Source organism: Silene latifolia, chromosome 1 (assembly GCF_048544455.1).
Source record: "Silene latifolia isolate original U9 population chromosome 1, ASM4854445v1, whole genome shotgun sequence".
NCBI classification, from domain to species: domain Eukaryota; kingdom Viridiplantae; phylum Streptophyta; class Magnoliopsida; order Caryophyllales; family Caryophyllaceae; genus Silene; species Silene latifolia.
Window position 1 is genome coordinate 56,533,512 of NC_133526.1, and position 24,986 is coordinate 56,558,497.

Sequence of the window (24,986 nt, forward strand, 5' to 3'; positions counted from 1 at the left end):
CTGACTGTCTAACTGAAAAGTAAATAAACTAAAGGCTACAGCGGAAGACTCCTATCATCATGTCGTGGCATCCCAGAATATCCCGCACTCATCTCAATACCTGCTCAATATCTGCTCACCATCCCCGAATGGATCACCGCAGGTTTACAAAACAACACCGGGGTCAGTACTAATCACACAATCAATATAGATAACAATAATAAGATAAACAGACAGCTGAACTGTCACACACACACACACACCACCAACCAATTCCATCATCTCAATACTTGACCGTCCACGGACCACCACGCGATGGGGGACCGCAACTGTTCCCACCTAAGCCCCGCTCATCATACCGAGCGATAACCCTGTCCCATTAATGTGCACATCCCCTTCCGCGGCGGGTTCCACGAAGGGCGAAACTAGGGCGTGAAGTCACTCCCGCAAGTGACCCCACTCAGCCGAGAACGCATCTCGAGAACCATCAACATCAATCACAACCACAAACACAGTACAATCATCATATCAAACAACTAACTACAAAGACATCACCAATATCCCATTATGGGACTAATACGAGTAGGAAATCCTACCCGAAAGCACAACAATCGACGGTATCAACAAATTTGAATCAAAAAGCCTCTTCTACGAACCCTCCTCCTCTCATATAACACATAAAGGCTACACATCACATACTACACACAAAACCCCCAATCTCTAAATTAGGGTTTAACCAAACTTAACAAAACATTATAAAAATTATATTAAAAGCTTACCCTCGACGCAAGGAACTCAACGACACGAATAACGACAAGAATCGACCGTCTGAACTCCGGGAATTGCTAAGAATGCGATTAGGAAGATGAACTGGTTGCTTTCTCTCTTAAACAGGGTTTTAGGTTTTGTAAAAGTGATTTAAAACAATGACGACTATGTTTAAATACCTTAATAGCATAATTAACAAAACCCGAGAAAACTCCCCGTAAAACCGGACACTCGATCGAGTACCCAAGGTACTCGATCGAGTACCCCCTTACTCGATCGAGTACCCCAGCTACTCGATCGAGTACCCAACAGGTCAGAAACTATTTTATTTCGCAACTTACCCTTGCTCGACAGAGTAAGGGCTACTCGATAGAGTACCCCAAGACTTATAAATACGGAGTATTACAGTCTTCCCTCCTTAAAAGGAACTTCGTCCCCGAAGTTCAAACCACTACTAAACAAAGGTACTCCCACAACACTCCCGACTCAAAAGCCAAACAAAAACAACATAAGACATGATACTAACCCAACTCATTCCGACAAACATACCGACACAACATATAAAAGGTGTATAAAACTCTTAAAACTACTCGCGATCATCTCCTACCCCCCCTAAAAGAAACAAGGTTACGTCCTCGTAACCATACATACCTGATCAAAGAGGAAAGGGTAACGCTCTTTCATGATATCCTCTGCCTCCCATGTAGCTTCCTCAGTCTCGTGGTTAGACCAAAGGATCTTAAGCAAAACCGTTTCACCACTCCAAGTCTTTCTAACCTTTCGGTCTAGAATCTGCTTAGGCACCTCAAGATATGATAAAGACTCATCTAGCTCTAAGCTCTATGCCTCCAACACATGTGACGGGTCACTCACATATTTCCGCAGCTGCGATACGTGAAACACATTTTGCACTCTCTCTAACGCAGCTGGTAAAGCCAGACGATAAGCAACTTCCCCAACTCGCTCTAAGATCTCATAAGGTCCTATAAACTTCTGACTTAACTTGCCTTTCTTCCCAAATCTCATAACTCCACGCATCGGAGACACTTTCAGAAGAACCTTGTCCCCAACTTGAAACTCTATGTCCCGACGATGTAGGTCTGCATAACTCTTTTGTCGATCCTGGGCTGCTCTCATCCGTTCCCTGATCATCTTAATCTGTTCCACCATCTCATGCACCATCTCTGGTCCTAAAACCACAGCCTCAGCACTGTCATCCCAACAGATTGGACTCCTACATCTCCTCCCATACAAAGCCTCAAACGGTACCATACCAATACTGGTGTGATAGCTGTTGTTGTAAGAAAACTCTATCAAGTCCAACCTCTGCTCCCAGCTACCACCAAAATCCATCACACAAGCTCGCAACATATCCTCAAGAGTCTTGATTGTTCTCTCCCGTCCGCCCGTCTGTCGCAGGATGAAATGCTGTACTCATCTTCAAAGTTATTCCCAACGATTCCTGCAACTCTTTCCAAAACCTCGATATAAACCTCGCATCTCTGTCAGACACTATGTCCTTAGGGACTCCATGTAACTTAAGCACGTTCTTTCGATAGGCCATAGCCAATTATGCCTTAGTCCATGTATCTTTCATTGGAACAAAGTGAGATGACTTGGTCGACGATCCACTATCACCCAAATCATGTTGTTACCTTGTTGACTCTTAGGCAAACCCACAATGAAATCCATGGAAATGGATTCCCACTTCCACTCGTGCACCTCTAAAGACCGAATCTTACCTTGTGGTCGTCGTTGTTCCCCTTTAACTCTCTGGCATGTCAAACAACGGGACACAAACTCAACTGTCTCTTTCTTCATCCCAGGCCACCAAAACGTTTTCTTCAAATCCTTGTATAGCTTGTCTCCACCCGGATGAACTGAATATGGTGTGCAATGCGCCTCTGTCATGATCGTCTTTTTCAACTCCTCATCATTAGGAACACACCACCTACCATCAAACCTCAAACTACCATCTCGTATGAATAGAAAACCGGACACTGTCCCTTTCTCTACTCCACTCTCCACTCAACTATCTTAGGATCCAAAGCCTCGCTTATCCCGAATATCATCATAAAACTCCGGATGTACTGTCATATCACCCATGGCATCTCCTTTCTGCATCATATGTATCCCAAAGCTCGCTACCTCATCCCTCAGCCTCATCAAAGATAGAGTTGTACACAAGGAATGTACACTCTTCCTACTCAAAGCATCAGCAACAACATTGGCCTTCCCTTCATGGTAGATGATTTCCATGTCGTAGTCGCCAATCAACTCCATCCACCTCCTCTGTCTCATGTTCAACTCCTTCTGCGTGAAGATGTACTTAAGACTCTTGTGATCAGAAAATACCTTAAAGATTGCTCCATAAAGGTAATGTCTCCAAATCTTGAGAGCAAACACCACTGCACCCAACTCCAGATCATGGGTAGGGCAGTTCTCCTCATAAGGCTTCAATTGCCTAGAAGCATAGGCAATCACCTTGCCATTCTGCATCAACACACATCCCAGCCCATTCTTCGAGGCATCCGTATAAACCTCAAAATTCTCGCTCCCTTCAGTAATGTTAAGACAGAGCTGTGGTCAAACGCTCCTTTAATGTTTGGAACGCCGTCTCACAACTCTCATCCCAACGAAACCTGTTCTCTTTCCTCATCAACGCTGTCATCGGTCTAGCTATCTTGGAGAAATCTTTCACGAACCGTCTGTAGTATCCAGCTAAACCCAAGAAACTCCTAACCTCAAGAACATTCTTCTGGTGCTTCCCACTTTGTCACGCCCTCAATCTTCGCCGATCCACAAACTACCCCATCTTTAGAGATCACATGCCCCAGAAAAGCAACTTTCTCTAACCAGAACTCACACTTGGACAGCTTAGCATACAACTCATGATCCCTCAAAGTCTGCAACACGATCCTCAGATGCTCCTCATGCTCCTCCTTAGTCTTAAAGTAGACTAAGATATCATCGATAAACACCACTACAAACTGGTCCAAGAACTGTCTGAAGATTCTGTTCATCAAATCCATAAACACTGCCGGCGCATTAGACAAACCAAACGGCATCACCACATACTCATAATGGCCATACCTCGACGTGAAAGCTGTCTTTGGTATGTCCACCTCTCTAATCTTCACCTGATGGTACCCCGACCTCAAATCGATCTTAGAAAAGACTGTTGCACCGCTCAACTGATCAAACAGGTCATCTATCCTTGGCAAAGGATACTTGTTCTTTATCGTCACACGGTTCAGCTCCCTGTAATCTATGCACAACCTCAAGCTCACATCTTTCTTCTTTACGAAAAGAACTGGTGCTCCCCAAGGCGATACACTTGGTCTAATGTATCCCTTCTCTATCAAATCATCCAACTGCTTCCTAAGCTCCTCCATCTCCTTAGGACCCATACGGTACGATGCCTTAGAGATTGGCCCCGTCCCTGGCTTCAACTCAACGGTGAAGTCTATCTCCCTCTTCGGTGGCAACCCCGGAATCTCCTCTGGAAAAACATCTACAAACTCATCCACCACTGGTATCTGATCAACTGTCGGACTCTCTATCCGGTCATCTCTCAAATGGTACAAGATCAAAGGACATCCCTTCCTCATATAGGACTTCAAGGTCACAACTGCAATCAACTTAACTTTGGGTTTGACCACAAACCCAAGATAAGACACACTAATGCCCTTAGGACCTCTCAAAGACACTTTCTTTTGATGACAGTCTATTTTAGCTTTATACTTTCCTAACCAATCCATCCCAACTATCATCTCAAAACCGTTAAAAGGAAACTCTAGCAAGTCTACAGGGAAATCAACTTGCCCAACTATCAAAGATACATCCCTAAACAATCTCCCACACGATACAGACTCACCCGAAGGTCTGAAAACTTGCTCACTAACAGATTCATATACTCTCAAACCCAACTGTTTTACATGACTCGAAGACACAAACGACTGAGAAGCCCCCGAATCAAACAAAACAAAGGTAGGAACACCATTAACAAGAAATGTACCGGTGATAACATGCGCATCTTCCTCAGCTGCTTTCTTCTCCATCATGAATAACTTGCCACCGGTCTTCCGCCCACCTCCCCGGACAAGATCTTGGTGATGTGGTCGGCTTAGCACCCGACCCTTGATTGTTGTTGTTGTTCGTTGGTGGTTTCGATAAGAATTACCGCCGTTGCGGTTGCCTCCACTCGTAACTCGACTTCCCGGTTTGGCCATGATCCAGCCGGTCTGTTGCTCGCGAAGCTCTGCGCAGGTCTCTGGAAAGATCCTGGTGCACTTGTGCACTCATGTCTCTTGTGGCCTACACCACCACAACCAAAGCAGGTCACTCCCCAACTATTACTCACACTTCCACGGCCACGCCCAAAGGAAGCCCCAGCACTGAACCCTGACCCCGAAGAAAACCCCTTAGACTGATTGTGGTTGCCTTTCTTGTAATTAGATTGGCCACCACCCTCGCTCTCAGACTTCCTCTTCTCACCACCAGACCTCTCCTGAGCCATCTCCACCAACCTCTCCGCTCTCCCAGCCCTCTCATAAGCTTTCTTAACATCAGTAAGGATCCCCACAGGTAACTTATCCATAATCGTGGTAGTCAACCCTCTTTCAAACCTCAATGCCAGGTTCTCCTCACTCAAACCCATATCCTCAGCATGCCTGGACTTCTCATTGAACTGTCGTAGTACTCGGCTCACCGACATCTCAAATGGATCATCTTAAACTTATCAAACTCTTCCCTCAACTTACTCCTTACATGCTCCGGTACGAACTCCTTCCTCACAGCCCTACGAAACTCCTCCCAAGGTATAGCAGGTAAGCCTTGGTTGGTGTATATCTCCTTAGCACTCACCTTCACTGAATCCCACCACTTGCCTGCTGCCTCCCTCGGATAGAACGCAGCTGTTCCACCCTCATCTCATCGGACAATGAACCAGGTCTAAGATGTTCTCCATCTCTCTCAGCCAACTATCAAGCAGATTAGGCTCCCCAACTCCCTTGTACTCTTTCGGGTTAAACCTCGCAATATAGAGGCTGATTTTAGAATGATCAACCTCCTTTTCCTTACCCTTATCCTTATCCTCATTCACTCTCTTCAGGGTCTCAGTAAGAGCATCCTGGTGCTCTAACATCTTAACGATGTCATCCACGGTCATAAGCTCAGCTTTCGCATACAAAGCAGTTCTCTTGGGCGGCATCTTGAAGCTATATATATATATATAAGAAAAGGGGTAGATATGAACATACGTACTAAACTTCAAAACACGAAGACGCGGCCCCCAGAACCTACTCGATCGAGTTCCCAAACCCACTCGATCGAGTAACGGGCTACTCGATCGAGTGCCCCACGTACTCGATCGAGTACCCAAACTTCAGACCCAAACAGACCTTCTGATCTCTTACCTACTCGATCGAGTATCTATGCTACTCGATCGAGTGACCCCCTACTCGATCGAGTACCCCTAGTTACTCGATCGAGTGCCCCAAAACTCGATTCTGGACTCAAAATCGCCAAAAACCCACCCGATCGAGTCAGTCCCACTCGATCGAGTAACACTATTTCGTAAGGGCTACCCGCATGTTACGTCATATGCTAACATGCTAAACTTTATAAATCACATATTATATCATAACAATCATGCTACACATCTTTTCTATATCTACGAGATCATTTCATCATGCTATTAATTGCCACGTTGTAAAACATTCAACATGTTATCATTTCATCAACAGTTTCTATATATCATCACTTTTCTTTCACCTTCTCAACTTCCAACTTCGAACATCCAACAATCAACACATTCCATCACATTTGTAAACAAGTTAACCAAACTCACATACAAATCGACAAACACTTCCCCCATGTGACCGGTTCAAAGTTGTAGGGCGACCCCTGCGACTTTAGGACGTCTCCCAAGCCTTTGCACTAGCTCCTACAACTTTTACCCCGGGTTCATTTTAATTGACTCCCTATGTTCATTAAGTTCATTGGTTACAGGTTTCAGGATCGTCGCTCTGATACCATTTGTAACACCTCCATACTCCAAGTGCCTTACCAGGACCACTCAGGTATGAAGACATTACCATCTCGGTTACCCGAGGCAATGATAATCAAACAACAATAAAGAAACAATGCTTAATATAATAATTTAGTGAATAGTTACAATCCTCAAACCAAACCAAAAGTACGATACATTATTTCAAACTGACTGTCTAACTGAAAAGTAAATAAACTAAAGGCTACAAAGAAAGACTCCTATCATCATGTCGTGGCATCCCGACTATCGCAAATACTCATCTCAATACCTGCTCAATATCTGCTCACCATCCCCGAATGGATCACCGAAGGTTTACAAAACAACACCGGGGTCAGTACTAATGACACAATCAATATAGATAACAATAATAAGATAAACAGACAGTTGAACTGTCACACACACACACACACCACCAACCAATTCCATCATCTCAATATCGATCGTCCACTGGACCCATTACACGCCGATGGGGGGACCGCAGCCGTTCCCACCTAAGCCCCGCTCATCATACCGAGCGATAACCCCGTCCCATTAATGTGCACATCCCCTTCCGTGGCGGGTTCCACGAAGGGCGAAACTAGGGCGTGAAGTCACTCCCGCAAGTGACCCCACTCGGTAGAGAACGCATCTCGAGAACCATCAACAAGAATCACAACCACAAACACAAGACAATCATCATATCAAACAACTAACTACAACGCATCACCAATATCCCATTATGGGACTAATACGAGTAGGAAATCCTACCTGGAAAGCACAACAATCATGAGACGGTATCAACAAATTTGAATCAAAAAGCCTCTTCTACGAACCCTCCTCCTATCATATAACACATAAAGGCTACACATCACATACTACACATAAAACCCCCAATCTCTAAATTAGGGTTTAACCAAACTTAACAAAACATTATAAAAATTATATTAAAAGCTTACCCTCGACGCAAGGAACTCAACGACACGAATAACGACAAGAACCGACCGTCTGAACTCCGGGAATTGCTAAGAATGCGATTAGGAAGATGAACTGGTTGCTTTCTCTCTTAAACAGGGTTTTAGGTTTTGTAAAAGTGATTTAAAACAATGACGACTATGTTTAAATACCTTAATCGCATAATTAATAAAACCCGAGAAAACTCCCCGTAAAACCGGACACTCGATCGAGTACCCAAGGTACTCGATCGAGTACCCCCTTACTCGATCGAGTACCCCAGCTACTCGATCGAGTACCCAAAAGGTCAGAAACTATTTTATTTCGCAACTTACCCTTACTCGACAAAGTAAGGGCTACTCGATAGAGTACCCCAAGACTTATAAATACGGAGTATTACACTTAGTAACATAGTTGTCTGCGAGTGTGAATTGGGATTAAATATAGAGTTTTGGAGAAAGAGTATTAAAAGTGTTATATTGAGCTATGAAACTTTGAGGATGTTATTACATTGATGATACATACAGGTTTGTCTGCTCTATCTGGAGTTAAAGATATTTCATATAAAGAGTATGAGAGATTAATTGACGGACATAGGTTCTTATAGTCTTATGGTGGATTTGTGATGTTGAGATGATATTAATGGATAGTAAAATGTAACTACAAATTGAGGTTATAAGCTTGTCATTTTATGAGCACATGTGATGAGAGTTGTATGGTGATATTATTATGCTTTGGTGGAAATGTTTTATCAATGGTAAGTGTGTTGTGGTACAATAGGTACTAGCTTAACAAAAAGTATATGGTTCCTTAGGTGCATAGGAATGCCGTGATCATGAGTGTTTCTTGCGAGTGCGACTGATGATGTCGCCATGAGTTTGAGGTTGAATAGGATTTTGACAGTTTACTCAGAGTTTGAGGTTTGCGATTGATGATTTTAGAAAGTAGATGTATAACGAAAATTATCGAGGTTTTATATTAAAGGCTTTTGAGCTTGAGAGTTGTGAATGGTAGTAAGCACTACTCACTTTAAGGATATTGGTGTAGGCTGGAGTAATTATAATGGCACTCGTGAGTGGAAAAATTTTCTCATTCAAAAGATGTTCTTTGTTTAGAGATTATCTGTTTGGGGTTTGGTTAATGTCAGATCTTGTGGTTAATGGTAAACTAGAATTGGAGTATTTGTTAAAGGTTATGTGGATTTATAGTAATAGTATCTAATTCACAATTTTGAGAGGGCATATATGTTGTTTGATGATGGTTAATGGTAGTTGAATGAGTGTTTGTAATACGAGGACTAGATGTTGGCTGAGTGATCTTTATCGATTTTGATGGTATGAGTTTGATGTAACTTTTAAGGTTCTAGAGTGTGTGAAGTTGATGATAACATTGAGGATTTATGATCTTTTTCTTTGGTTTGAGGTTGGATATGGATCAGAGTGCGCAGCGGTTAGGATTCCGAGATGACCTTTGTTGATGATCACTTGTAATTCTTACCTTCTTTTGATCTTATCTTTGAAATTCAAGTTGAGGACGAAACTTCTTTTTAGAGGGTTAGATTGTAACACCCCGTATTTTATAATAATATTTTATTATAAAAGTATTTTATTAAATTAATTATTTTGATGTTTAGTAATATATTTTGGAAATTTATATTTATCGCTTTCATTCTCTATTTTATTATTTCTCGTTTTAATCTACTTTGAACGGGTTAAAATGTCCGTGAACGATTTTACTATTTTAATTTAATAACTATTTTCTATTATAAGGCCTCCTTACGTTTTAATATGGTTCAATCGGATTTATAATCAGATAATCCATTGTATGAACTAATGGATCCAAAGCCCATTAGTTAATTCCCTTATAAATATAAAACCTAACCTAGCAGGCAAGCTGCTCTCCCTTTTTCTCACGCGTGAAGTGCCGCGGCAGCCTCCCTCCTTTTCTCTCTTTTGTTCTTCTTTTCTCCCTTTGACTCCATTGTTGTATATCTTTTCTTCTTCCAAACTCATACACAAATTATATTTTCATAATCCTTGCTCTTACCTCTACAACATATTCTTCTCCATATAATTTTATGGGAATTATTTATATGGACCTTTAGACCTACGTTTTGAGTCTCTTATTTTATGGGTAAAGAAGAATATCTTTTCACGGTGTTTTCAAGGGTTCGTTTTGTGTCATTCCTTTGACGTTTTAAAAGAGGATCTGCATGCACGACTTCTTGCACATGGGTTCGTGTGTCCTTAAAAGGCGGTTTTGGATAGTTGACATGTGCGTTGGAGACAAGGATTTGATGGTCGTGTCTTTCATGGAGTTTTCATTCTTAATTTGAATCATTAATTGCTAAAAAGGTAACTAGGTGTTTTCTTTTAATTATGTTTATGTCAATTGATATAATTAATGTGATTTAATGATTGATTTGTATGATTAGTACATGTTATGATTGTTTATTATCATGTTAATTATGTTTTCGCATGTTTGTATATGATTTAATGTTTTAATTATGTCTCGTATGTTATTTACATGTTTATTACGGGTGTCATGAGTGTAATTAGGGTTTGCGAATCAAACCCTAGTGGCGGCATGATAGGCGGCCAAGGGTTATCTCCAAAGTTATAGCTAAAGCTAACGTAACCTTGATGATGATTCAAGTGTTATAGCTAAAGTTAATACAACATTAGATAGTTACTCTAGTTATGGCTGAAATAGGTATAACCTTGGAAATATGAATCCAGGTTATAGCTGAATCTACTATAACATTAGATACGAATTATGGTTATAGCTGAAACTAACATACCCTGAGATTTATGGCTCAAGATTATAGTTGGAACTAGTATAACTTTGAATTTCGTGTCAAAGTTATGGTTGAGGTAAGTGTAACTTCACGTAATATATGTTGAAGTTATAGTCGAGGTTACTATAACCTCGCATCCATGGTTTATGTTATGGTTAGAGTTACTATAACATTGAATGGTTAAATAACAAAGTTATAGTTGAAGTTATTATAACATTGGTTGCGTATGCTTGCTTCACATGTTGTGTTGTGTTCAACGTGTTATATCCTTTTGTTGCATATGTCCTTGGTTACTCTTGTTCGTATGTTGGTAGGACAGTCAGTTAAATCGTTCTACTATGTTGAGACGTGATGTTATTCACGCATGAGTTGTACAGTCAGTTAAACTGTGCATTTGCATGAGTTGAACAATCAGTTAAACTGTTCTTCTGAGTTGAGTCGTGATGTGGTTCACGCATGTCGTGTGCAGTCAGTTAAACTGTGCATTTATTTGTTGGCTAAGTCGAATAGACGACGGTAGTATCAGTTAAATACTATCAGAATGAATCAAGAGCTGCTCTTCGGAGGTTTATTGGTCTATGTTCGGGGGTGGCCATTCGCGCTTAAACGTTCTGGGTCCCGAGTGTCGTTCGATGTACAGTTAATGCATCGAGAGGTCTGGCCAGGTTTTAGGCATATAAGCAGTGGTGATACGCTATACATAGTACCGTGGAGTATCAGTTAAATACTTCACAACCGATGGTTCGTCAGTTAAACGTTCCATCTGCTAGTTCATTAGTTAAATGTTCTAGCGGCGTTCGCTCTATTCGCTATGCTTTGTTGCTAGCTTTGTGCCTTATGTGCTGTGGATCGTGTCTACTTGGATTTTGTAGGTGTCCATGGTCTAGTTCTTGCTTATGGTCTAAGTTCATATAGTCTCATTCGTCTAGTGTTATGAGTATCATGAGTAGTAAGTCAAAGTTTGATTTTCATGAGTATAGATGATCTCACATGTTTAATGTTTATGCATTTCAATTGTTACTAATTGTTGGTTATATTCAATTGTTGTAAACATGACTGGGAGAGCATCTAATTACTCCCGACTGATTGTCGACCCCCATTCTCAGGTTGTTCAAATGTTGCTGACTGGTTGATGCTTGCTTGGGGAATGTGCGAAGCGAGCTTAATAATAAATTAGGAGTTTTCTTTTATGTTTTGAGAACCTTAATAATGTATTAGTTTGGTTTTGTATTTAGTAGCAAACCGGATTGGTCAGGTGTTTCCGCCACCTAGACCCATTTATTATCACATACTCTGATAATATCTTTATATCATATGTTTTTCCTTTGTTTTATAATCCGGGTTGTTACAGGAGAAACTGATGTGATTCTTGGAATCAAAACCAAACGTAGTGACAAGGGGATTTCTTTAACGCAATCTCATTATATTGAGAAAGTACTAAAGAAATTCAATTGTGAAAATAGTATTCCAGCTACAACTCCCATGGATTCTAGCTTGAAACTTGTACCTAATACGAGTGAACTTGTTTCACAACTCGAATATTCTCGAGTGATTGGATGTCTAATGTATGTCATGACTTGCGCTGGACTAGATATAGCTCTTGCGGTAGGCAAACTAAGTCGATACACGAAGAATCCTAGTACTCTTCACTGGCAAGGAATTAATCGTGTATTTAGGTATCTGAAAGCTACCAAGAACTATGGACTAACATGTGTGGGTTATCCTTCGGTACTAGAAGGTTATTCAGATGCTAGCTGGATAAACAATGTTAGTTAAAGATCACTTTTCAACGAGTGGTTGGGTATTTTTGCTTGGAGGAGGTGCTATTTCTTGGGCATCAAAGAAGCAAACATGCATTTCTAGCTCAACCATGGAATCGGAATTTATTGCCTTGGCAGCAGCCGGAAAAGAGGCAGAATGGCTAAAGAAGTTGATTTACGAAATTACATTATGGCCAAAACCAATATCACCCATAGCTATACATTGTGATAGCGCTGCTATATTGGCTAAAACTTATAGTCAAATATACAATGGCAAATCAAGACACTTGGGTGTTAGACATAACTCGGTACGTGAGCTAATAACCGATGGAGTTATTTCAGTTATATTTCTGAGATTATATCAACAAAATTTAGTTGATCATTTGACCAAAGCATTAGCTAAGGACTTGGTTATTAAGTAGGTTGACGGGATGGGTCTAAAACTCGTATAAGATCGTTGGCGATAGGATACCCAATTCCCCTCTAATACAATGTTAGAGGTTGAATTCAATGTGGACGGCATATTGTTAAGAGATTGAAGCACACAATAATTATGTCCCGAGGTGTGTGCTTAGACTTGCATGTTGTAAGGTTGAAGTTTATCCTCTTAATTGATCTTTTGAAAAAGTGCGTTTGCAGGAACACGATGAAAAGAATCAACTTATATGAACATGAAGTTCAACCGCTTCAAAGGAGATTGGGTTTAGCTCCTCAAATGTTCATGAATAGATAAGGGACACTAGACTTGTAATTAAGTGTCGGTTTATGTAATTTTTCGAAATAAATTAGTTTATGTGTGAGTTATCTTCATGTATTCAAAATGGGTAGTAAGGGTTCAATGCTTAGTCACACCCCGATACTCGAATATTTGGAATGTGTAATTTCACTAAGTGGAAATTCAATCTTCGTGACATTTTCATTTATGCATAAATTGGTATGTTTGTTAGCTTATTTAAAATCTTGAATTACGCTTAAATGGGGGAGGAATGTTGGTGATTTAAGAGTAATTACCGGTTCATTTGGCGTAATTACGGTTTGTTCATAGATGGGTAATTTCTAAATAATATAATGCGAGTTCAAGAAGTACGGATATAAATGGATAAAGGATGAGAAGAACAAGTTACAGAAAAAAAAAACCTTCTACCGCATCAAAAGAACGATATAACATTCTACACTTACATCTCTGATTTTTGTGCTGAAAATAAGAGGGCACCGTTTTATCTCAATAGGAAATTCGGTTTCACCCAGGCATTAATAAGGCTCGAATTATTCTATTAGGAAAGTGGAGTCGATTCGGTGTGGTTAACTATTGTCAATTCGTTTCGTGCAATTCAATTTCCTAACATTAACCTCAACCGGATTTGCCTAATAAGACCATCACAATAATGAACAGACTTTTGTAAGGCGAGTTAATTTAGTATTGAGTGAAATGGATATAACCATTAAGAAATTATGATCCATAAATTCTGGAAAACTGGTTATAAAGCTAGCCTTATGGCTGTGTTATACAAATGTTTGGGATAATTCCTCTATCATTTATTCCCTTTATCTCATTCATTTGTTTATTTTTTTTCATTCTTTATAAAAGGGTATTTAGATTAAATGTAAACAAATGATTGAGACGAAAGAAGTATTCTTTAAAAATGAACAGACTCACTTATTTCCTAATTTTGTTTTAACTTTTAATTAACATGCAACCTTAAAGTTTCAAATAAAAATATTTTACTATACAAAATATAATGACAAATCGGTCTGCAATATAACAGTTGGTCTTGCTTCAGACGAGCCATTTTGGTCTGAAGCAATAAGACGGTATTTTGTAACAATTTTACGGCAAAATGTGACGACTATTGAAAAACAAGTTACCATAAGTTAAAAAACTGGTTGTATCATTATAATATTTGATCATAAAATGATCATATATACCCGTCTGAAAGAAGAATTTGCAACATTATGATCATAGGAAAATGATTTGGGAGAGTTTTAGACGTCAATAGCGAAGGCAAAATCACAAATTCTTATTTCAGACGGACACTTTTGGTCTTATTTGTCAGACGAATAAAATGTTGTCATTTTTTAAGAAAATGTAACCAATTAATTCACAAAATGTCATGACTAGAGGTGTCATTTTTTACCCTGAAAATTATGTGAACAATAATGGTAACATGTTATCAAAAAATAACAACATTTTATTGTAAAATGATGACATGTTACCCGTCTTATTTCAGACCAAAACAATGATCTTAAGAAAAACGGACTAAGGCAAAATATATTTCAAACAATGACGGCCGACATTAAAGAAGACAAAGACGGAAATTCAAAAAGGTTTCGCAACAGTCTTACATTTGGTTGGAAATATTAAAGTGAAATTGATTTTCGTTCACAAAGTTTCGTTGGCTTATGGTAATATAAGCACCGTCCTGATAGTTAAAGGTGATGATTAGACTAAGCACTTATCAAATTTGTTGTGTTTAGAATTATAATTGCTGTCATTGTCCATGCCCTTTAGATTTTTATTTCCACATTCCTGAACATTTTGTGGCTCTTATTTGCTACCTAGATCTTTAATTAAACTCTCATCTACTCATGGTTTCTGATTATGATGTTTTTATCTTAAACAATGTTACATATCTTACCGCACTAAGTCTCATACTTACTAGTAAATCGATGAATAAATGTCCGCATATATAACTCGTAATGCGAATATGCGATGCATCTTCTACTTAAACTAATCTTTTATATATAGAGAGAGCCATGGAAGTATATATAATTTATGATAGCTAAGTCATAATTCAACTTTTCCCATCTTATGAGTTTACGCGTACTTAATATGGGTAAGTCTACTGTAAAAAACAGTATGACTGAAGAGGTTGAATATCCTCAGAATTTAGATTTGCTAAACAAATGGACAATTCCAGAAGTTAGCAAAAGAACTATTTATAATTATGGGTTCTTTGAATATATTGGTTTAAAACATAGAGTTAAAACCACAGAGGAATCTATTTCTCTAAATAATGAAGAGATGTATCTTCAACTTTTAAATAACAATGACTTAGAACCATTCAGAAAGTCTAAACATCAATTTATTCATATTGGTCTAGTTCAAGTGGCTTTTAAACCACTAACTCTGGAAGGATTACCAGAAAGTTTTATTGCAGCCTTAAGAGATGGCAGAAATTTGAATTGGCAAAAATCAATTATTGGAGTAGTTAAATCCAGTCTGGCTCATGGTCCAGTTTATTTTGACGTTTACCCAAATTTACAATTATCTTTAACAGATGCTAATATATTAGATGCTTTAACTTTGAATGTTAAAACTCATGGTTACAATTATGCTAAAGGATCTGAATTAATTTGTATTTGCTACGAGATTTATTATAAACCTTTATATACTTTAAATCCTCACTTAGATTAGGCCGATAAAGCTATAAATGAAACTATTATTATTGAAACCAATTGTGACAGATCTAATATCACTACCGAAAAGGCTATTAAATGGGAAGAAATATCTTTCCCTGAAAATTGGACAATCACCCAGGCTATGCCTCCTCAACCTATTATGGAAACTAATTTACTTGATGTCTGTACAAAACTCCCGAAGGAGTCATTACTTTGAATTTTGGCAATAACCATACTAGACCTAGAAGTAGTACTTCAAAAATGACTAGATCTTTTTCTAATAGGACTTTTATTTCAGCCCTTGATCAAGATTTAGATATGCCTAGTACATCTAGGTGTTCAACTTCTCAATTAAGAGATGAAGATTTTATTAAAACAGATGAAGATGTTTTAAGAATGCATTCGATAAAATTTTAAGACGACATTCTAAAAAAGCGGACACATTGTCCCAAATAAGTATCTTGATGATTAAGAAGGCCTTACTAGATTTTTCTCCTGGTTCAATAACCAGAAAATTAATTAGTAATGAATTTCAATCTTCTATTTGGGAAAAATTTAGAAATTGGTTTTTTCATAATTTTGATGAAAAACAACAAGACATCTTGCAAGATGAGTTTTATGAATACTTGCAAATCGGTAAATGCGATTATTTATTTTGTCCCTTGGTATTGTTCAATTTATTTATATAATCATTTAACTATTCTTGAAAGAAATTTTGAACTTCTCAATGGTAATGAAGTTAAGGGAGTTTATCCTCCTCTTAAGAAGTTTAAATTAGATGGGTGTTCTTACATGCCCCTTTCAAAAATTTATGAAGATGGAATTATTTCCACGACTACTAAACATTTAAATTATTTAAGTGAACAGAATAATTATGCTAGTCTATCTTTAAAAATTCTTGGTGAACATATTACGGATTTACACCATAAGGCTAATAAAGTCATAAATCTTCTTAATCAAGTCATTCAAAATACCAAGACTGAAGACCCTTTTTCTTCTTCGCAAGAAATAACTCCTATTATCAAAAATCCTCCTGAGATAAAGAATTTTAAATTTTTATTTGATGTTAAAAACGAACAACTTATAAGTCAGTTGGCTGATAAGGTTGCAAATTTAAAGTTGCAAACTTTAAATGAAGAATTCAATCCGGATTTCAAAGATGATTTGAATGTTGTTTCAAAAAATAAATGGGCTCAAAAACCTATTAATACTTTATACTATAATAGAAGACCTTCACTGTTGATATTGGGCGGAAAGAAAATCTTTGAGATTATTGGACATAGTTATAGTGGATCTCATATCTATGAATGGAATATAGATTATATGGCTGAAAAACAAATTCATAACCATTGCCATAGAATGCTTATGTATTCTCAAATTTGTAAAAATGCTAATAATAGTGATTCCACTTGTTGCTAAAATGATAGCATCGGGATTCACCTAGGTCAACTTAAAGGATGGTGGGATAATTACCTCACTAATGAACAACAAACGGCTATTATTACTAATACGAAATTAAGAATGAAGTGACCACGAAAACTGCGGTTTACACTTTACTTGTCAATATACTTGATCATTTTACGGGTCAATTGGGGAATAATTATGATTCCACAAGAACTCTTTTACAAAATTTTAGATGTAAAACTTTAACTGATTTTAGGTGGTACAAAGACACTTTCCTTAGCAGAGTCATGCTTTTACCGGAATGCAATAGCTCTCATTGGAAAGGTAAATTTATTGATGGTCTACCACACTTATTTCTTTGAAAGAATTAGAAAAATTCTTCGTGGAGAGAATCCTTCTATTAATTACGAAAATTATAATTATGGTCACCTTATTAAAGCTTGTACAACTGAAGGAATAAACCTTTGTAATGAAATTAAATTAAACCAACAAATTCAAGCATCGAATATAATTGAAAGAAACCAATTAGGTGAATTTTGTGAACAATTTGGTATGGATATGCCTTCTACTTCTCGTAGAAAACAAAACAAAAGTAATGATAGAATTTATTCTCCTAGATATAAAAAGAAAAGATATTTTAAAGCTAAACTTGAAGAAAAAACTTATCGAAAAAATCAGAGAAAATTCCATAAAAAGCATTATAGGAAAAAGGGTTATATACCTTCAAAAGAAATAAGGTGTTTTAAATGCAATAAAAAGGGTCATATGGCAAACAATTGCTGGACCCAAAAACAAATTAATAATCTTGATATAGATGATGATCTTAAAGACAAGATTTCAAAATTATTTCTTAATGAACTAGATCTACAGAGAAACAAAACTATGTCTGATAGTTCTAGTAATTCTAGTAATAATTTAAAAATCCTTAAAAATGATTCTTTTTACACAGACAGTAGTTCTGCAACTACTAATTCAGAATGTGAACCTTGTGGACAGAGAAAAGCTTGTATTAATCCCAAAAAAGATGAATTCTTTAATCTTTTATCCAATTTTCAAGATGCCAAATTACAGGTTCTCACCAATAATGATTGGTTTGATGTTTTAAAAGCCATCCCAAATGCTGATTTAAGATCTCAAATTATCGAAAATATACCGAGCACTTCTCATAATAATTTTAATTATGGAAAACAGAGTTTTACAGAAGAAAAACCTTATTCTTTAAATGAAGTTTATAAACGTCTTCAAAATAAAAACACGATTTCTAATCCTTCTTCTTTACAAGATATTTTGAAAGAGATGGATAATTTAAAATCAGAGATTAAACTTCTAAAAATTGAAGAACAAAGAAATGATACAAGAATTTCTAATCTTGAACAACTTTTTATTTTTCAAAATGATTTGCTAAATAATGATCAAGAATCTAATGACAAAAAAGTTGATAACCATGAGATTCCTATTCTTAACCACGATGGTAAGGATCAAGCTATGCAAACCGTTGATACTCTCCCGAACTTGAAAAAATAAAAATTTTCTCCAAACCATAAATATGGTTCTTTGGACAAAAATGGTATGTTAAGATTCTTCTTAGAATTAATAATCAATTTTCTAAAGAATTTATTGCTTTAATTGATATTTGAGCGATTTAAATGTTATACAAGAAGGAGAAATTGACTTGTGTATTTTGTCAAAACTACTCATAGTTTATCTCAAGCAGGAGGAGATAAATTAGATATTGATTTTAAACTCCCAAAAGCTGATATATGTGTTAATAACACCTGCATTCCTTTAAGCTTTCTGTTAGTTAAAAATAAACTTTCAGTTCCTATTATTCTTGGAACACCTTTTATAACAAAAATTTATCCTTTTATCTGAGATAATAAGAATTTAATCGCAAATTATCAAGGAAAAACTATTACTTTCAGTTTCATCATGAAACCTTTTATGAAAGCTATAAATGAGATTTATGATAGAATTTCTTTAAAAGAAAATCAATTAAGTTTTTTAAAACATGAAGTTAACATTTTGACTATAGATCAAAAACTTAATAATCCTAGATTAAAACAAAAAATTATTGATATTGAAAACCAATTTTCTTTATCTATTTGCAATGACCATCCTAATGCTTTTTGGAATAGAAAAAAGCATATAGTAAATCTTCCTTATGAAGAAGATTTTAAGGAAGAAAATGTTCCTACCAAGGCTAGACCTTGTCAAATGAATTCAGAATATTTAGAATTTTGCAAAAAAGAAATAAGTTCTCTTTTAGAGAAAAAGCTTATTGGACGATCCAAATCACCATGGTCTTGCACAGCTTTTTATGTTAACAAAAATGCTGAAAAGGAACGAGGAGTTCCTAGATTAGTCATTAATTATAAACCTTTAAATAAGGTCTTAAAATGGATTAGATATCCAATACCTAATAAAAAAGATTTATTAGACCGTTTGTATAAAGCTCTAATTTTCTCTAAATTTGATTTAAAATCTGTTATTGCGATTCAAATTGACCAATGACAGAGATACAAAATCGCTTTTAATGTTCCTTTTGGACAATATGAACGGCATGTTATGCCTTTTGGTTTAAAAAATGCTCCATCGAATTTGAAAATTATGAATGATATTTTTAACAATTATAGTCATTTTATCATAGTTTATATTGATGACATTCTCATCTTCTCTATGAATATAGAAGAACATTTTAAGAATTTAGATATTTTCAAAAAAATTGTCATATCTAATGGTTTAGTTATTTCTAAAACTAAAATGTCTTTATTTCGAGACTAAAATCGATTTTTGGGTCATAATATTGAGAAAGGCCAAATTATTCCTATTAATAGAAGTATTGAATTTGGGTCTAAATTCCCAGATGAAATCATTGACAAAACTCAACTTCAAAGATTCTTAGGAAGTTTGAATTATATTTCACCTTATTATGATGACTTGGCAAAAGATACACTATTTTATATGACAGGTTGAAGAAAAATCCACATGCTTGGTCTAATGATCACACTAGAGTCATCGAGAAAAATTAAGAGTAAAGTTATATCTTTACCATGCCTTAGTTTGGCAAACCCTCATTGGGAAAAAATAGTAGAAACTGATGCTTCAGACATTGGTTATGGAGGGATTCTTAAACAAATAGATCCTAATAATAAACAGGAATTTTTAATCCGTTTTTATTCAGGAAAATGGAATTCTGCACAATCTAATTATGCAACGGTTGCTAAAGAAGTTTTAGCCATAGTCAGATGTGTTTTAAAATTTCAAAATGATTTATATAATCAAAAATTTACAATAAGAACTGATTGTAGTTCTGCGAAATTTATGTTTCAAAAAGATTTTAAACATGATGTTTCCAAACAAATGTTTGCAAGGTGGCAAGCTCATTTAGCCCCTTTTGATTTTGAAATACATTACAAAAAGGACACGATAATCATCTCCCTGATTTTTTAACAAGGGAGTATTTAACTCTATAAGAGTTTGTTATTTGTTTCAGGAATGGATTTTGGTCGAGGCCGTGGCCGTGGCCGCTTTATGCATCCTTCTAATAGAGGGAGAGGAATACAATCATCCTCAATTATCAGATATGGGAATACCCATAACACAGGACAATTATCCTCAATTATTGGATATGGGAATAACCCAGGAAAATCATCCGAAATTATCAAAATCGGGAATAACCCAGGACCAGGATCCTCATCTGGTTATATAAGACCAAATAATATTTTGGCACAATATGGTGAAAAAAGGCTAATAGCCAAAAATTTATGTGATAATATCACAAATGAAGAATTTGAAGAATTCCAAATATGGAAACAAAAAGAACTTAATATAAGTTCTCCATCTTTCAAAAAAAATTATGAAAGAGTCTCTTGATGAAAAAGAGAAAATGGTGAAATCACCAGAAGAAAGGGAGATTATTATACTCCAAAATTCTGACAAGAAATGGGAAGATAATCCCTGGTTATTATATAACCGTTATTTAACGAATAATCAATATCCTATGGAGACTTATAAAAGTCGAAATTTTTATGAAGGAATCCTTTCTGATAATGAATGCAATTTTAATCATTGGGAGGATCCAGGAAATTTTTGAAAATTTTCAAAAATTAATATCAAAAGGATAATATCCATTGAAGAATGGGGAATAACTCCATCCACTTCTAAAATTTTGATCAACAAAAATAATGTCAAAGTTGAATACAATTCTGGGGATTATATCCAGGCTTTTGACAAAGTTTTTCTATATGAAAACCCTACAAAGAGCCACACATGGCTCATAAAAATTTATCCTAAGTTTTTAACCAAAATTTACCAAATTGGTTAATAAAATTGTGGCAATTTTATGGCACTCATGAAGACATTTTACCACCAATGTTTAAAAATCTTTATGACGAATGGAAAGATTTGCTTCGAAAACGGATCGGGATAATATTCCTGGCATTATTCAATTAAATTTTTTCATTGAATTTTCTATTCCCTGGATTTGGAAATTTATTCCCAAAACAGGTTATAATAATCTCAATTTATTTTGTTTAAAAAGAGAATCTTATTCTCGATTTTGGGATGCAATGATGAGACAAGATAAAGATACAAATGAGTTAAAATGTATTTACACTATCAATTTAATCCAAGACAAGATTGATAGTTTGATCATTTTCAATCTTTGAAGAATCGGTGAATTAGAAGAACACCACTATCTCGGAGAATTATTTCAAGCGAAAAATAAGACTAAAGCTGAAATTGTTAGCTATTATTCTAAGTTGGCAGAAAAGGCTTTAGCCCAAAGACAAATGCATGAGGATAATAAATCCCAGACAAGCGATGTGTCAATGACAAAATCTACAGCATCCAATAGCAAAAATACTTTTGAACTCCTTCAAGATGCCCAAGAAATGGAAGAGGAAACAGAAGTCCAATTATTAATAGAAGAAGAAATAATCAATAAAAGGGCCAAAGATGCCAAATCAAAAGACAAAGGGAAAATAGTGGAATAAAAACCACTCAGAAGACACGCATGCAATGACGCATGATAGCATGGACAATAATAAGCAACATGGGCAATAAAGGGCACTAATAACAGTTCCCGCACTAATTTTGCAATAGTTTTTAAACACTAATAAAGTGTTTTGTAATAGTTGTGAATAGGTTTTTATTTTGCCTATATAAACGGGCAAATGTTTTAGTTCTAGGCAGGCTTCTCCTACCCCTCTCTCTTAGCTCTCTCTCTCTCCCCCTTGTAAATCTTCTTTCTTATTAATAAAATCTCGTCAACCGTACCTCTTCAATTCTGAGCACAACTTAAAGTTTGTAAGTTTTCTTGTTTTTATTTTTATTGTTTTAAATTTATTTTAATTTACTCTTAGGATGAGCCTAATAGGCTAAATCCTTTGTTGAATTATGACGACACTTGATTAAGTTATATATTAAACCATGGATGTGTTATTATTTTAAGATGGTTTTATTACCTATCAACATAAAATAAGAAGGTTTAGTGAGGGTACGCATATTGTTCAAACTGAATTAATAACTGAATTATTACCACGAAATTGTTTAATCTGAACTGGTAACTGTACGGAGATGACAAAAAAAAAACGCCTAGCGCCTATCCACGGCATAACGGCAAAACGGTGTCTCTCCTTCCGCAGTTATTAATTCAGTTTGAACAATATGCGTACCCTCACTAAACCTTCTTATTTTATGTTGATAGGTAATAAAACCATCTTAAAATAATAACACATCCATGGTTTAATATATAACTTAATCAAGTGTTGTCATAATTCAACAAAGGATTTAGCCTATTAGGCTCATCCTAAGAGTAAATTAAAATAAATTTAAAACAATAAAAATAAAAACAAGAAAACTTACAAACTTTAAGTTGTGCTCAGAATTGAAGAGGTACGGTTGACGAGATTTTATTAATAAGAAAGAAGATTTACAAGGGGGAGAGAGAGAGAGCTAAAGAGAGGGGTAGGAGAAGCCTGCCTAGAACTAAAACATTTGCCCGTTTATATAGGCAAAATAAAAACCTATTCACAACTATTACAAAACACTTTATTAGTGTTTAAAAACTATTGCAAAATTAGTGCGGGAACTGTTATTAGTGCCCATTATTGCCCATGTTGCTTATTATTGTCCATGCTATCATGCATCATTGCATCCGTGTCTTATGAGTGGTTTTTATTCCACTATTTTCCCTTTGTCTTTTGATTTGGCATCTTTGGCCCTTTTATTGATTATTTCTTCTTCTATTAATAATTGGACTTCTGTTTCCTCTTCCATTTCTTGGGCATCTTGAAGGAGTTCAAAAGTATTTTTGCTATTGGATGTCAGAGATTTTGTCATTGACACATCGCTTGTCCGGGGATTTATTATCCTCATGCATTTGTCTTTGGGCTAAAGCCTTTTCTGCCAACTTAGAATAATAGCTAACAATTTCAGCTTTAGTCTTATTTTCTCGCTTGAAATAATTCTCCGGATAGTGGTGTTCTTCTAATTCACCAGATTCTTCAGCATTGAAAATGATCAAACTATCAATCTTGTCTTGGATTAAATTGATAGTGTAAATACATTTTAACTCATTTGTATCTTTATCTTGTCTCATCATTGCATCCCAAAATCGAGAATAAGATTCTCTTTTTAAACAAAATAAATTGAGATTATTATAACCTGTTTTGGGAATAAATTTCCAAATCCAGGGAATAGAAAATTCAATGAAAAAATTTAATTGAATAATGCCAGGAATATTATCCTGATCCGTTTCTGGAAGCAAATCTTTCCATTCGTCATAAAGATTTTTAAACATTGGTGGTAAAATGTCTTCATGAGTGCCATAAAATTGCCACCATTTTATTAACCAATTTGGTAAATTTTGGTTAAAAACTTCCGGATAAATTTTTATGAGCCATGTGTGGCTCTTTGTAGGGTTTTCATATAGAAAAACTTTGTCAAAAGCCTGGATATAATCCCAGTAATTGTATTCAACTTTGACATTATTTTTGTTGATCAAAATTTTAGAAGTGGATGGAGTTATTCCCCATTCTTCAATGGATATTATCCTTTTGATATTAATTTTTGAAAATTTCCAAAAATTTCCTGGATCCTCCCAATGATTAAAATTGCATTCATTATCAGAAAGGATTCCTTCATAAAAATTTCGACTTTTATAAGTCTCCATAGGATATTGATTATTCGTTAAATAACGGTTATATAATAACCAGGGATTATCTTCCCATTTCTTGTCGAATTTTGGAGTATAATAATCTCCTTTCTTCTCGGTGATTTCACCATTTTCTCTTTTTCATCAAGAGACTCTTTCATAATTTTTTTGAAAGATGGAGAACTTATATTAAGTTCTTTTTGTTTCCATATTTGGAATTCTTCAAATTCTTCATTTGTGATATTATCACATAAATTTTTGGCTATTAGCCTTTTTCACCATATTGTGCCAAAATATTATTTGGTCTTATATAACCAGATGATGATCCTGGTCCTGGGTTATTCCCGCTTTGATAATTTCGATGATTTTCCCGGGTTATTCCCATATCCAATAATTGAGGATAATTGTCCTGTGTTATGGGTATTCCCATATCTGATAATTGAGGATGATTGTCTTCCTCTCCTCTATTAGAAGGATGCATAAAGCGCCACGCCACGACCTCGACCAAAATCCATTCCTGAAACAAATAACAAACTCTTATAGAGTTAAATACTCCCTTGTTAAAAAATCAGGGAGATGATTATCAGATCCTTTTTTGTAATGTATTTCAAAATCAAAAGGGGCTAAATGAGCTTGCCACCTTGCAAACATTTGTTTGGAAACATCATGTTTAAAATCTTTTTGAAACATAAATTTCGCAGAACTACAATCGATTCTTATTGTAAATTTTTGATTATATAA